Below are 17,016 nucleotides of genomic sequence, written 5' to 3'. Positions count from 1 at the left end.
ACCTATTTGATCAACGTTGATCAACGGTACGATGCGTACGTGCGAAGTGCAAAGTGCGCCTACAAAGCGCCCATTGTGCACGTGCGCACGTGGCGGGTGGCGGGCTCACAGGTGCTAGCACCTGCTCGCCCTGGGCTAAGGGAGCACCTGTCCTTTTATTTTTGTGTTAACTCCATTAACACATCTTCATTAATAAGTAGAGAATACACATCGAGAATTTCCGATGTGGGACTATTCTCCCATGCACTTTATTAATGAATAATAAATGTTATTTTGGGCCGACTTTAAACATTAATTTCTCATTCACCCTTAATCGATTTTGAGCAAATTAATAGTCTAAATCTATCTACACAAATCGTAGATTTCAATTTTGAAGTCAATTACGACTTTCAACAATTGATGGCTTCTTTCCTCAAAATCATTTTGGTCCATTTAAGGCCCCAATATCCAACAATCCCCCACATGAATGGAAATTAATGCAATGCGTGTATGCATGCTGACACTTTACAAGAGTCCAATCGATAAGTCACTGCATCGGGAGAGGTAGCTTGTGGCTTTGAACCTTCCGTAGTGAAATGCTATCGAGTATACTAGGCTGCGCAGTGAACGTGATGTCTTGAACTGCTCAGCTGTTGGTGTATACTTAGACAACAACACCTACACAGAGATCTATCTCACCTACTTTAGGTTCTCATGGTTGGTTCCGTTTTGGCCATGGATACCATCTTGGATTCATGAGTGTTTCATTGAAGCGGCCTGTCTTCACACTCACATAGGTGACACTTCTATCAAGAGTATCCTACCATACTCCACCTTATCAGGTATAGAAGTCACTAAAAGCATAAGCTTAACCTCACTACATGAGGTAGGACAGCACAAATTCATCCTAGGATTGGGATAGAGATAAACTATCTAATGTGCTGGACCACAACTTCTGTAACTTCGTTGTCCCATTGAACCAAGATCTTGGGATCTCCAGTCAACAAGGTTGGGTTACCGCTACAGTCGTTTTTAGTTGTAGATTTTTAATCCCATTCCTCTTGATGAGCAGTATACTTGATCTCGACTCAACCCCTTCGTTAGAGGATCTGCCAAATTATCTTTGGACTTAACATAGTCGATTGCAATCACTCCATTCGAGATCAACTGCCTAATGGTATTATGTCTACGACGTATATGTCGTGACTTCCCATTATACATATTACTCTGTGCCCTTCCAATCGCCGATTGACTATCACAGTGGATTAGTACGGCAGACACAGGTTTCATCCAGCTCGGAATATCTTCCAAGAAATTTCGCAGCCATTCGATTCCTCTCATTGCTTTGTCTAGTGCTATAAACTCGGATTCCATAGTTGATCGAGCAATGCAAGTCTGCTTAGTGGATTTCCAAGATACTGCTCCCCCACCGATCGTGAATACATATCCACTAGTGGATTTGGAGTCTTTTGTATCTGATATTCAATTAGCATCACAATATCCTTCCAACACAGCGGGATATTTTCCATAATGTAATCCATAGTTCATAGTATATTTCAAATATCTGAGAACTCGCATCAATGCTTTCCAATGGGTGTCGTTTGGATTACTCGTAAAACGACTCAGTTTGTTGACCGTACAGGCAATATCTGGACGTGTGCAGTTTGTGAGATACATCAAACTGCCTATTATCCGAGAATATTCCAACTGCGATATGGTCTCACCATGGTTTTTTGCTAAGTGTTGACTTAGATCCATAGGTGTTTTCACTGTAGAGAGATCGTACGCATTGAATTTTTTCAATACAGATTCTACATAATGGGATTGTGTTAAAACTATCCCTTCTGATGTCCTGAGAATTTTAATTCCCAATATAACATCTGCTTGACCCATATCTTTCATATCAAAATTTCTGGTCAACATTTTCTTTGTAGTCATGATTACATCATGATTACTGCCCATTATTAGCATGTCGTCTACGTATAGACAGACAATTACATAGCCTTTAGATGTGTTTTTGACATAAATGCATTTGTCACATTCATTTATTCTGAATTCGTTTGACATCATTACTTTGTCAAATTTTTCGTGTCATTGTTTAGGCGCTTGCTTAAGTCTGTACAACGACTTAACAAGTCGACACACCTTTTCCTCATTTCCAGGAGCCATGAACCCTTCGGGTTGCTCCATATAAATTTCTTCTTCCAACTCACCATTTAAGAACGCAGTCTTAACATCCATTTGATGTATTTCAAGGTCATACAATGCTGGAATGGCTATTAGCACTCGTATGGACGTAATCCTTGTCACCGGTGAGTATGTATCGAAGTAATTAAGGTCTTCCTCTTGCTTGTACCCCTTGGCTACAAGTCTGGCCTTATACTTGTCAATTGATCCATCAGCTTTATACTTACGTTTTAGTATCCACTTACAACCTAATGGTTTATTACCAGAAGGAAGGTCTACTAATTCCCAAGTATGATTATTCATGATAGACTCAATTTCACTATTGACAGCTTCTTTCCACATTGGAGCATCGGGTCTAGAGAGAGCTTCACTTAATGTTCTTGGTTCCATTTCTGACATGAAAGTCATGAAATCTGGCCCGAACGATTTCTCAACTCTAGCCCGTTTGCTACGACGTGGCTCTTCACTTTGATCGTCAATAGTCCTTTTATAACAGCTAAGTTCGGTAACGTCATTTTTGTTTGAACTTCCGTTGTTATCACTTTCAACGTTTCCCTTTTTATTTGGGAATACGTTTTCAAAGAATATCGCATTCCGAGATTCTATGGTTGTTCCTACATGTATATCAGGAATGTCTGATTTGTGAACTAGGAAACAATATGCACTACTATTATGGGCATATCCGACAAATACCGCATCGAACGTTTTAGGTCCGATCTTTACTTGCTTTGGTTTAGATACTTCGACCTTTGCCAAGCACCCCCACACTTTCAGGTATTTGTATGATGGCTCGTGGCCTTTCCATAGTTCATATGGAGTTTTATCATTTTTCTTATGAGGGATTCTGTTGAGAATGTGATTTGCCGATAATATTGCTTCCCCCCACAAGTTTTGAGGTAAGCTTGAATTTATTAACAAGGCATTCATCATTTCTTTTAGTGTCTGATTTTTACGTTCGGCAACACCGTTTGATTGAGGTGAGTAAGGCGCCGTTGTTTGATGGATAATGCCAGATTCTGTACAAAATTCATCAAACGGTGCACTATATTCTCCACCTCTATTGCTTCGAATTATTTTAATTCGTTTGTCAAGTTGGTTTTCAACTTCTGTTTTATAGGTTCTGAACGCCTCTAGGGCTTCGTCTTTACTTCTTAAAAGAAAGACATAATAGAACTTTGTGCAGTCATCGATAAAAGTAATAAAATATTTTTTACCTCCTCTAGTTTGCACAAATTTCAAGTCACATAGATCACTGTGTATCAACTCTAGAGGAGTTGTTGTCATTTCCACCGAATGAAAAGGTAGTTTCGTCATTTTCGCTTCCACGCACACTTCACATTTGTGTGTTCCGTCAACATTGACGTTTGGTAATAATTTTAATTTGACGAGACGTTTGAGAGTATTATTATGCACATGTCCGAGTCGATCATGCCATAAATTAAAACACTCAACAACATAGCTGGAAGCATTTATTTTATTACTATCAAAATTTCGGAGTACAGGCATTACAACCATTTTGAATAGACCCTTTTCTAGGTACCCCTTTCCTACGAAGACACCATTCTTCGTAAGTACAAAGTTGTCTGACTGGAACACTAGCCTAAATCCGGCCTTGACCAATGCCGCTCCAGAAACTAGGTTCTTACTGATGTCGGGAACATGGAGTACATCAATGAGTGTTAGCTCCTTTCCGGACGTCATCTTCAGAACAACCTTTCCGAGTCCAACAATTGGCGACGTCGTGGAATTACCCATATAGAGCTTCCTGCCATTTATCGGAGTATACTTGGAGAACATCGCCTTATCGGAACAGATATGACGAGTTGCTCCAGTATCAATGAACCACTGCTTCGGGTTGGTATCCACCAAGTTGGCTTCAAATACAACCGCAGTGAGATCCAAGTCCTCAAGAGAGGTTGCGACATGATTCGCAGCATCCTTTGGCCCCTTGGTTGGCTTCTTTGGGCGTCTGCAGTCCTTGGACAGGTGTCCTGCCTGTCCACAGTTGTAGCAGGAGCCTTTGAACTTCTTTGCTTGAGCCTTCTTTTTGAACTGCTTCGGCTTTTTAGCGTTCGGCTCGACCAGGTTGGACATTTCGTCTATAGTTCGCTTTGTTCCTCTGGAGTCGGATAATTTTCGATTATCCTCCTCTATTCGTAGCCTTAGGATCAGGTCTTGCAGCCCTATCTCCTTTTGCTTGTGCTTTAGGTAATTCTTGAAATCCTTCCATGACGGAGGGAGCTTCTCAATTACCGCAGCAACTGTGAATGTCTCGTTCAGCTTCATGCCTTCGGCGTCCAGATCATGCAGTATTAATTGCATATCTTGGACTTGAGATGAGCCGTTTTTTGAGTCCACCATCTTGAAATCCAGAAACCGACCGACGATGAATTTCTTCAATCCAGCATTTTCGGTCTTGTATTTCTTCTCAAGAGATTCTCACAAAGATTTCACCGTCTCCAGAGAACAATATATGTTATATAACGTGTTGTCCAAGACATTGAGTATATAATTGTGGCACAAAAAATCTCCGTGAGACCATGCATCGCTAGCAGCCTTACTACCTTCCGTAGCGGCTGGCGTGTCTTCGTGCAAAAACCGTACAAGGTTTAGCATTGTTAGATAAAACAGCATCTTCTGCTGCCATCTTTTGAAGTCGGTTCCGGTGAATTTCTCCGGCTTTTCTCCGTGCGGAATGGCGGTCGGAACGGCCGTCGGAATGTCGTTGGTAGTCATATCAGTTTGCACGAAATATCGTTTACGACTGTTATCCCGGATAGCTTCTAGAGTATGCAAACTGATCGTCGAGGCTAGTGTTCGACACTATCTCCGTAAACTATATTGCTCTGCTACGGTGCTTAACGGATTGTTGCAATTCGTTCCAAGATACAACGACGACGAACGTCTCAGAATAGTAGCACTCCGACTTCCGAGACCAGCGAACCTTCTAGTAGACTTCTTGGACTCTTGAATGCACAAGATGAGATGAATGCTTGAGGAAGAGAAGAGAGGATTGAGTGCAAAGTGCGCCTACAAAGCGCCCATTGTGCACGTGCGCACGTGCGCACGTGGCGGGTAGCGGGCTCACAGGTGCGAGCACCTGCTCGCCTTGGGCTAAGGGAGCACCTGTCCTTTTATTTTTGTGTTAACTCCATTAACACATCTTCATTAATAAGTAGAGAATACACATCGAGAATTTCCGATGTGGGACTATTCTCCCATGCACTTTATTAATGAATAATAAATGTTATTTTGGGCCGACTTTAAATATTAATTTCTCATTCACCCTTAATCGGTTTTGAGCAAATTAATAGTCTAAATCTATCTACGCGAATCGTAGATTTCAATTTTGAAGTCAATTACGACTTTCAACAATTGATGGCTTCCTTCCTCAAAATTGTTTTGGTCCATTTAAGGCCCCAATATCCAACATCAAGTACACGGGAAACTCAAAAAGGCAAATTATATAGAGAGAACTCAGAGGTCTGCATACATAGATAGAATTGTTAATATTGTGTTGGAATCATATAGGTTTAACTTGTTGAGATGCGGTTGTTGGTGCGGGAAGTATCTGACGATCGAACCGGTATTTTGATTTTGTCAAAGGGTTCAAGTTAAGTTGGTTTGTTAACTAATGTGTGTGAATGAGGTTGCAGGAAAGTCCTAACTGCGGTTAGGCAAGTGAAAAACCCTAGGGGTGGTAACCCTAGGTTCTAGAGGGTGGTAATCCTAAGTGGTGGAAAACCCTAAGAGGCGGTAACCTTAGGTCCTAGGGGGTGGTAACCCTAGGTGGAGGAAAACTCTAAGGGGCGACAACCTTAGATCCTAGGGGGTGGTAACCCTAGGTGGTGCAAATCCTAAGGGGAGGCAACCTTAGGTCCTAGGGGGAGGTAACCCTAGGTGGCGAAAACCCCTAGGGGGTGGTAACCCTAGGCAGAAAGTCCAATCAATCTGGAGGACCGGACCGGCAACAGGTATGCTCTCCTGAGTGGAGTAGGTGAAGACGCGTCCCCGTGGAGGGAACAGTAGACGTCAGTTCAACCTAGGATTTCCGATAGGAAATCCGAAGTCAGAACCGGACAACCCGAAAGCTGCCAACTTATTTATTTTATTTTCTATTTGTCTAACTCTGTTTTGCAGGAAACTAACATTTCTACAGGGACAGACTCAGCCATGATCGGTCGACTGAACAGTTTGATTGGTCGACCGAACCGCAGCACAAAAGGACCAGATTTCCATATTGCAGACCGGGCTTAGTCGAGGGATCGGTCGATCGAACCTGGGGATCAGTCGACCGAACCAAGGATGGGAGTTGACCAGATCGAAATCGAGGGGATCGGATCGGATGAGGAGGTCATCTGATTGGTCGATCGAACCTTGGGATCAGTCGACCGAACCAAGGATAGGACTTGACCAGATCAAAGCTGAGCGAGCGGATCGGATGAGGAGGAGATCATCTGATCGGTCGACCGAACGTGGGTATTGGTCGATCGATCCGCTTCGGGTCAAACCTGATCCCGAGCTTTGAGGATCTGGATCAGTCCTGTAGAGGCTATAAAAGGAGCCTCGGGAAGCAGCTTCGAAACAACAAAAAACTAAACAACATGTGCTCTTGTACGCTGCTCTGAATGATCCTTCTACACTCTACGACTCCGACAATGACTTTCTTCATCTGTTTGTACTGCCGGTATAATTCTTTATTCAGTACTTGTACTTTAACATTGTAAAAGATTTATGGATTGATAGTGATTACCCACCGAAAGTGATCAACGATCGTGAGACTTGGAGTAGAAGTCGCCTAAGGCTCCGAACCAAGTAAAAATACTTGGATCTTCTTGTGTGTGTTTTATTTTCCGCTACTTTACTGGAACGTTTTCGAAAACGATAAGTGAAAGCCACGAGCGCTATTCACCCCCCCCCCCCCCTCTTAGCGCATCTCAATCCAACAACGGTGTCATTTTATTTTAGAATATGATAGATGTGAACAAAGCAAAGAATGTAATTAATAGAATGCAAAAGATAACAAAAAGAGAAGTAGAGAAAGAGATAACCGGAAAAAGAGGCTAGCAAGTTATATTACGAAATATTATGGTTTACCCAAAAAAAAAAAGAGATATAAATAGACAAAAAAAAGTAATAACAGTATACCCTTATATAATAATAATAATAAGATATACTAACATCCCCTCAAAATCGTGATGCACTAGCAGAAAACATCAAGAGTTTGGTAACTAGAAATTGAAAACATGCGGTGGAATGTGCCTTGGTGAGCAAGTCTACAATTTGCATAGAAGATGAGACAAACGATGAGATGATGGTGTCATTCTGATAGTGATGTCGAGTGAGATGACAATTAATCTCAATATGCTTGGTGAACTCATGAAAGACAGAATTGAGAGTAATTTGAATTGCACTGGAGTTGTCACAATGCATAGAAGTAGGGCCAGAGAGAAAACACTCATATCAGTAAGTGACCAATGCAACTAAATAATTTCAGCAATAGTAAAGACCATAGCACAATATTATGCTTTGTAGAAGAATGAGAGATAATATTTTACTTTTTACTCTTCTAAGATATAAGAAAATCTCTCAAGAAAACACAAAATCCAATAGTAAACTTACTATCTGTAGAATCATGACCACAATCTACATGTGAGTAGGCATGCAATTCAAAAGTAGAAGTAGAAGGATAAAGAAGACTATGAAACTGGGTACATTGAAGATATCGAAAGATGCGAAACACAACTTCCCAATGTACTAAAGTGGGAGAAGCAGCACACTAGCTGACAATGTAGACATCATAAGCAATGTCAAGTCTAATGATGATGATATACACTAGACTGCCAACTAGAGTGAGATATAAGAAGGATCTAGTAAGAGAACAACATCAGTAGAAGACTACCAAGCATTAACCTCAAATGGAGTATCAATGGTGCGAGTGTCAGGTAGATGAGTTTGTTTTAGAATGTCATCAGTATATTTGGATTGTGAGAGAAGATAGCCACGAGGAGAATAAGCTACTTAAATTCCCAAAAACTAACGTAGAGGACCCAAATCTTTTATCTCAAACTCACAAGCCAAATGTAATTTTAACTCTGCTATTCCATTTAGAGCATCCCTTATGATAATCATGTCATCAACATAAAGAAAGAGTAACATGCAACCTAATGAAGTATAACAAACAAAAAGCTTGGGGTCATGTTGGCTAGGAAGAAAGCCAAGAGATGCAATCACAATGGAGAACTTGTCAAACTATGCTCGAGGAGCTTGTTTAAGGTCGTAAAGAGCCTTCTTCAGTCTGCAAACTTCATCAGGGTTGTGAGTGACACTTAGTAGATATACGGTATAAACTTCTTTTTGAATATCTCTATTTAAAAAAGTATTTTATCATCCATCTAAAAAATAAACCATCGACGAACTGATGCAACTGCAATGAGAGTACAGATAGTAACAAACTTGGAAACCGGAGCAAAAGTTTCCTCATAATTCATATCATACTGTTAGAAAAATCTTTTAGTAACCAAATGAGCTTTATACCACTCAAATGACCCATCGAATTTATTTTTGATCTTATACACCCATCGAGAATCGATTGCATGCTTCCCTAAAGAAAGAGGAATAAAATCCCAAGTACCTATTTGATATAAAATAAAAAGTTCTTCTGTCATTGCCTATTGTTGCCAACGAGGATCAAAAGCAGTCTCTCTATAAGAGAAAGACTCAGACAATTGGTGAATAGAAGTCAAAAGAGAAGATAAGGAACTAGAATAAATATAATACACACAATCAAGTAATTAAATGGACTTAGGAGATCATTGAGGGTAATGAGGAGGATTTGCTATCACAGGAGCATCATGGGGAGTAGTAAGAGCAAGGTGATCATCGGTAAGTTGATGATTAGAATCTGTATGAGTGTCAATCCTGCAAGTAGCATCATTAGAAGAAGAGGTACTAGGGTGGCCTAATTATGGGAAAACATGAGATGACATATTATTTGAGTCAGTGCAAAAGGGATCAATACGAGTGAGATTAGATTTTTTGAATATTAGGAGTGTTAGAGGGAATGGAATAGAATGAGATGTGTTCAAGAAAAATAACATGACGCGAGATATAAAGTTTTTGACTAACTAGATCATAACCTCTATATTCCTTTTGCCCCTCGCTATAGCCAAGAAAAATACAAAGAGAGGACTGAGAACTAATTTTACTACGCTCAACATAAGGACGAAGGATAAAATATGTGGATCTAAAAACTCTTAAGACAAAATAATCAGGAACATAACCATATATTTTTTTTAAGAGGAGGCAAACTAGATGTAATAGAAGATGAAATTCTATTGATAGAATGGACTGTAGTAAGAATATCTTCCCTTAAAATTCGCTAGGAACATATGTAGATAACAGGAGAGAATGTGCATTTTCAATAATACGTCTATGTTTTCTTTCAGCAACACTATTTTATTCTGGAGTTTCAGAATAAGAACTTTGATGAAAGGTATCATCTGAGGCAAGTAGTTCAGAAAAAGATTGGATGTATATTCACCACCCAAATAACATCGAAAACATTTAATAATAGTATTATGTTGAGTTTTTACCATGGCACGTAGGGATGACAATGGGTCAGGTTCGGGTCGAATTCTATATCCTCCGTCCCCATATCTATTGGATATAGAATCTCTGATGGGTATACTCATACCCATTAAAAAATCGGATATCTTCTATAATTATAATTTTTTACTTTCTATCTAACTATTATTATTCAATAAAAATATATTAAAATTATCATCATAATTAAAAAAATATATTAAACATCTATATAGTCTTCTCCTAATATCAGCAAAAATAGTAAGTTGATTTTGAAAAAAGAAAATTTTCTTTAATATATGTATATCTATTATTTAATCAGATATTCGAGTAGGGTATCGAGTATTGATAGTCCCTCCATACCCTCCTCCATTCGGGGTCAGATATGGGATCCTCCATCAGGTTCGGGTGAAATTGCCATCCTGAAACATATAATAGATACTAAGAAAATTAGAATGATGTTTCATAAGATAAACCCAAGTGTAACAATTACAATCAGCAATTAAGGAAACATAATAACAAGATCCACCTTTTTGTACGAATAGGAGATGAACCCCATACATCAGAATGAACCAACTCAAATGGTACAAGAGAAATAGAGATACTTGTTTAGAAAGGTAAAACAGAGAATTTTGCCAATTTACAACCACAACAATCTAAAATAATATGGGTTTGTAATTTTTCTAAATTTTTCTTAGAAGCTAAGTATTTCAAACACGAAGAAGAAGCATGTCCAAGATGAGAATGTCATAAATAAAAATCAGAAGAAGTAGAGCTTAACCGAAAGGATGACAAATCAACACTATAAGATGCACGATTTGAAACTTTCAGCTCTTCCAATACATATAGCCCCTGCCTACGACCTATCCCAATATGCTTTTGGGACCACAGATCCTGCATATAACATAAAGATAAAAAGAAACTAAGAAATCAGAATCACATAATTGACTAACTGAGACAAAATTCAAGGTAAGATTAGGAATATGATATACATCAGATAGAGATAAATTAGGCGTATAAATATAACCAACACTAGCTAATGACATGAGAGTACCATCAATGGTCATGATCGACACAGAAGGAGATGAATTTACAGATACAAAAGAATTAACATTAGATGACATATAATGCGAAGCTCTAGAATCAAGGATCTAGACGGGGAAGGTATATCTGAGGTACCACTAGAGGAAAAAAAAAACTATGTGAGAAGAGGCAGACATGACATGCGGCTGAGATGTAAGGAACTTCTGAAACTATTCGGTAAAAGCATCAATTGTGGCATTAGATGATTGAGTCACTCCAAAGTCTGTAAAAGGAACTGCTGCTGCCATATCGGGTGTTCCAAGTTTAAGGAATCGTTGTTGTGGTTGACTATCAGATTTCTAAGAAGAATACTGTTGTGATGGTAACATTCTATTTAGCAAATTGGGACATTGCGCCTTCCAATGACCCTCTTGCTTGCAAAAACTGCACTCATCATAACCGACCTTTATTTGAGATATATTTTGATTGTTGGAGGGAGGCTTGGGCTAGGCAACAAAAATAGAAGGATTGAGAGGAAGAATTCCTTTTTATGTGCTCACTTTTTCACCTCAAGACTTTAGATGAATTTATTCAACTAACTTCTCATTGACTACAAAGTCAATAAAAGGAAGTGGATTGCAATGCAAAATGGTTCCATGAAGGCCCTCAAAATCATCTCGAAGAGTCATTAGAAACTGAACCAAGCATTGTGTTGGGGGATCTTGCGGCCGGCTTAAAGGGGGGTTGGATAGACGGTGCCCCCAAATCCTTGATTCCTACGATGTTAGCGCGGCGGAATACAAACGAACACAAATAGAAAGCTAAACATCAAATACAAGAATGGAAATGCAAACCGCTAACACGTTCGTTTACGTGGTTTGGAGATAATTTGCTCCTACTCCACGGCGTGTCCGTAAGGTGGACGATCCCTCAATTCGTCGGTGGATTAGTCCCCGGCAAACTCCGGCTAGCTCAATCTCCTTGTGGGTGGAGAAACCTCACCACAACACCAACCAAGAACACTTGGACACAAGAGACCTTGAGCACTTTGGTGACTACTAATTAGGCTTTAACCAAGTCTAATTTCGTCAACCTGGCCGGCCATCCCAAGCTCCTTCTTATAGAGCTTGGGGAAATCAGCCTTGCTGATTTGCCCGTTACCAGTCGACTAGTCCTTGTACCAGTCGACTGGTGCCAGCCCAACGGCTCTCTCAACGGCTATCTACCAGTCGACTGGTACAACTCTAAACCTAGGGTTTCCCATCCCGAGTACATTTCTCTCGCACTCGGACCCTCACGACTCACTTCACTCTTCTTCGCAGCTTTGACCTCTTGCCTTCAAGCCTACTTCCTTTGGCCCTCGTCCCTCGGATGCACCCAAGCCCGTGGCTCGTCCCCAATGTCATCCTTCGCGTATGCCTCGAAGTCGCTTCCATCGGCCCTTGTCCTTGTTGCCTTGTCCACGGTCCCTCGGATGCTCCATCGTTCACCGGACCCAAAGCCGTCAACCTGAGTCACATGTGTCACTTGTAGTCCTGCACAACTCAAGTACACATATCAAATAACGAGGGTAATCCTAACTTAAACCCTTTGCCCAAACACCAAAATACATGGTCCCGCAGACCATTAGGATTGCTCCAACAATCTCTCCCTTTTTGGTGTTTGGCAATACGTTTAAGTTAGGGAAAACAAATAGCAAATAAACATGCTAATAATAAATGGACTTACGTCGCCAAGGCTACACACTTGGACTTACACCGCCGAATGGACTTACGTTGCCAAGGCTACACACTTGGCAACCGCCGAATGGAAAAATGCAAATATGCATTGAAACCTATCACAAGGCTCCCCCTACACCTAAGCTCTCCAATGAGCTAGGATTTTCCCATAGGGATTTTTAAGAACCTATCACAAGGCTCCCCCTACGCAAAGGCACTTAAGGTTTTCCCAACTAAACCTTACTTCTCCCCCTTTGCCTAACATCCAAAAAGTTCTCCAACAATATCCTAATTGTTGAAAACTTATCATCCAAACTGACCCTAAACTCATGTATTTATCCTCCTTGGATCTCATACATCTAAACGAGTTGACATGGTCAAGAACAGCACTGAGAAACAACATCAGGCTGATATCAGTCGACTGCCCCAAGTACCAGTCGACTGCCCCTTTCGACACAACCTTACATAACCATTCTGTAGTCAAAAAACACTGTTACTAGTCGACTGACACTTTATTTCTGAAAAAATTAGCCTTTTCAGACCAACTTCAGAAATGCATCAGAAATTCCCTAGACCTCTAAAAATTTCCAAATTTTGTGGAGAGGTCTATTGTACCCTTGTCTACTTGGGAAAAATACATTACAAAATGTATCTATTACAAATCCCAAGATTGACATAAAATCCAAAACTAGCTAAATGGTTCAATTGAACCTTGACCTAAAGTCCTAGTTTTGGCTTCCTTTTGATGTATTTGCCCATACCAACCCACAATGCATCCCTAGCATTGGTTTATATGACATCTATACATCCAAAACCAAATATCATGCAATATGACCCCAAATGTCATATTTCTTGCATGAAACATAACCATGTATGCAAAATCCCTAGGTTTAAGACTCAAGTCCGTCTCCAAACCATTTGGCACACTCCATGGCTCCTCTAGACTCCCAAGTAGTACCCACTTGAGATCCATTGGCCATGGGTCCCAATTTGACTCTTTGAGCTCCCCCTATAGCTCTTAACCTTAGCCATCTTCTTAGATGCTTTCTCCATTATGGCTAAACCACAGCGGTGCACCTTGGACACATCATCCTTGCCATAATCATATGCAACCCTAGCATATTTCTTCTCATTGGCTTTAGATGACTCTCCCTTGCCCTTATCATGTGCCACCCTAGCACATGGTCTCCTTTTAGCCTTGGAGGGACTAGATCGGTATCCCAAGCCCGATCTATCATTGTTGGGTCTTTGACTACCCAACACCATACTTAATTCCTTAGATCCAACATTGAATCTCTTAAGGAATTGTTCTAACTTATCAAGCTTTCCCCTTAAAGCTTGATTCTCCTTCTCTAGGTTCCTAACCCTAGAGTTAATTTGTCCACCTTGGACATTCCTAGACCTACCCTTCCTAGGCATATGTCTCCCATTCTTGGGATTAATACCTTGGTTCTCTATTACCTTCTTCTCCTTAGGTAATGAGAATTTAACTTTCCTAAGTCTATCATGCATAGGTCTCCCCTTCTTGACACTTGCTTCTCTCCTTCTTCTCCCATTTCTTTAGATGCGCTAGCTTCTTAATTTCTCCCTTCTTGGGGCATTTAGTGTGGTAGTGGCCCTTCTCTCCACATGTGAAGTATATGATGCGCATCCTCCTTCCTTGGGTTTCTTCATTCCTACAACCCTTGTTAATATTCAAATTAATTTGAATGGGTTTAGGAGTTACCTTCTTCTTACACATAGGACATCTATTCTTGTAGTGTCCCTTCTCATTGCACCCGAAGCATATTATATGGTCTTTTGACTTCACTTCGGTGGAGGTGCTTGCTAGGTTGATTTCTAAGACTTCTTCTTCTTCTTCTTCACTTGTCTTAGATTTTTCTTCAATTCTTGAGGATGTAGATGATATCTCATCTTCCTTTTCCTCCTCAGATGTTGAGCGTGACTCAACTTCCGTTTGCTCCTCATCAACTTGAGCAATTAAACCCATCTCCTTGGGTTCTTCTTCTTTTTGTGTAGGTTTAGGTTCTTCCCGTAGAACCATCTTCACATTGCTCCACAAATCGTGGGCGTTCTCATAGTCACCTACACGACTCATCAAGTTATTAGGCAAAATATCAATTAAAATCGATATTACCTTTGAATTTGCCTTTGACCGTGAGGTTTGCTCTTCCGTCCAATATCGCGGTCGGAGTTTTTTCCCTTTCTTATCCTTCGGGACTTCGAACGGTTCATTTATCACCATTATGGTGTCCCAATCCGTGTCGAAGAAAGATCTCCATCTTCATCATCCAATAGGTGATGTTCCCAAGGCTTCCTCCTTCAAACTTTGGAGGTTCAATCAAGCCGGTCATCTTTGCTTCCTCGGCGGTTAGTCTGACAGAGAGCGGTCTCGCTCTGATACCACTTGTTGGGGGATCTTGCGGCCTGCTTAAAGGGGGGTTGGATAGACGGCGCCCCCAAATCCTTGCTTCCTACGATGTTAGCGCGGCAGAATACAAACGAACACAAATAGAAAGCTAAACACCAAATACAAGAATGGAAATGTAAACCGCTAACACGTTCGTTTACGTGGTTCGGAGATAACTTGCTCCTACTCCACAGCGTGTCCATAAGGTGGACGATCCCTCAATCCATCGGTGGATTAGTCCCCGGCAAACTCCGGCTAGCTCAACCTCCTTGTGGGTGGAGAAACCTCACCACAACACCAACCAAGAACACTTGGACACAAGAGACCTTGAGCACTTTGGTGACTACTACTTAGGCTTTAACCAAGTCTAATTTCGTCAACTTGGTCAGTCATCCCAAGCTCCTTCTTATAGAGCTTGGGGATTTGCCCGTTACCAGTCGACTGGTCCTTGCACCAGTCGACTGGTGCCAGCCCAACGACTCTCTCAACGGCTATCTACCAGTCGATTGGTACAACCCTAAACCTAGGGTTTCCCATCCCGAGTACATTTCTCTCGCACTCGGACCCTCACGACTCACTTGACTCTTCTTCGCAGCTTTGACCTCTTGCCTTCAAGCCTACTTCCTTTAGCTCTCGTCCCTCGGATGCACCCAAGCCCACAGCTCATCCCCAATGCCATCCTTCGCGTATGCCTCGAAGTCGCTTCCATCGGCCCTTGTCCTTGCTGCCTTGTCCACGGTCCCTCGGATGCTCCATCCTTCACCGGACCCAAAGCCGTCAACCTGAGTCACATGTGTCACCTGCAGTCCTGCACAACTCAAGTACACATATCAAATAACGAGGGTAATCCTAACTTAAAATCTTTGCCCAAACACCAAAATACATGGTCCCACGGACCATTGGGATTGCTCCAACACATTGTTCTTCCCTACGAACAACATATGCAGAAAAACCTCATAATTGTACAGATTTTGTAAGTGCTAACTGATCCCAAAGGTTAGATATTGCAGAGTAAAATTCCTGAACACTTATACTATTTTGTTATAAAGCATGAATGTCTATCTTCAATTAATACTATTTTATAAAATTAGATCGAGTATACAATCCCTCTAAGTGATCCCAAACTTCTTGGGCAGTTTCATACTTTGTAAGTTGGGTGTCTATCAATTGCAACACAGATTTGTTGATCTAAATGATAATTTTTTAATTGCAAGTTTCTTAGATATCTAATTGTTCTACATATTTTTCATCGTCACTACTTGCAGGTTTGATAAAAGTTCCCGAAACATACCCTCACATATGTTTGCCTTTCAAAAAATTCCTCATCACATAACTCCAATAGGAGTATTTTTGCCCATTTAATTTCACACTAATAGACTAAAGTGAATTATCTTTTGCACTCATCATTATAACAATAAAAGCAATATATGTACTAGAATGACTAGTGACATTTTTTTTTTATCTTAAGGTGAATTTAAAAGATTTAAAAATCTGATCTTCACCGTTCAAATTGTAGCCTTAGATGTGAGGAAGTTCTCTCAAAATTTCAAGGTGATTCAATAGTTAAAATAGAAAAAAATATAATTCTTTTACGATTGTCTCAAAGAACTTCAAAAATAAAATTCTCCCACGGTTCATCAAGTGACGAGAGGAGATGGATTGACTTTGATGCCACATAAACAAAGTAAAGAATGCAAATAGAATATAAAAATACAATATAAAGAGGAGAGCAAGAGGTGGCCAAAAAAGGGGATAACAAATTGTATTATGAAGTCTTAGAATTTATAAAGAAAAAAGAGATATAAGTAGATAATAAAAAAATAAATAACAAAAAAATTATTCTATTATTATAATAATAATAATAATAATAATAATAATAATAATAATAGTAGGTACATTTTCTACTAATTGAGTGACCTTAGCCACCTAGAACCTAACTGTATTTGTACAATTTTATTTAGTTCATTTAATTTTGATTGATTCGACTCATATAAATTTTTCATCCGCATGTGCAATTTCACCATTAGTGAAAACAGACTATAGCTGACTCATTTACATGATTAAAACTGAAAAAAAAAAAAATTTATATTTAGTTTTTAATTTGTATTTCCATGA

Source organism: Zingiber officinale, chromosome 6B, assembly GCF_018446385.1.
Source record: "Zingiber officinale cultivar Zhangliang chromosome 6B, Zo_v1.1, whole genome shotgun sequence".
NCBI lineage: Eukaryota > Viridiplantae > Streptophyta > Magnoliopsida > Zingiberales > Zingiberaceae > Zingiber > Zingiber officinale.
Note: the sequence above shows the minus strand (reverse complement) of the source record.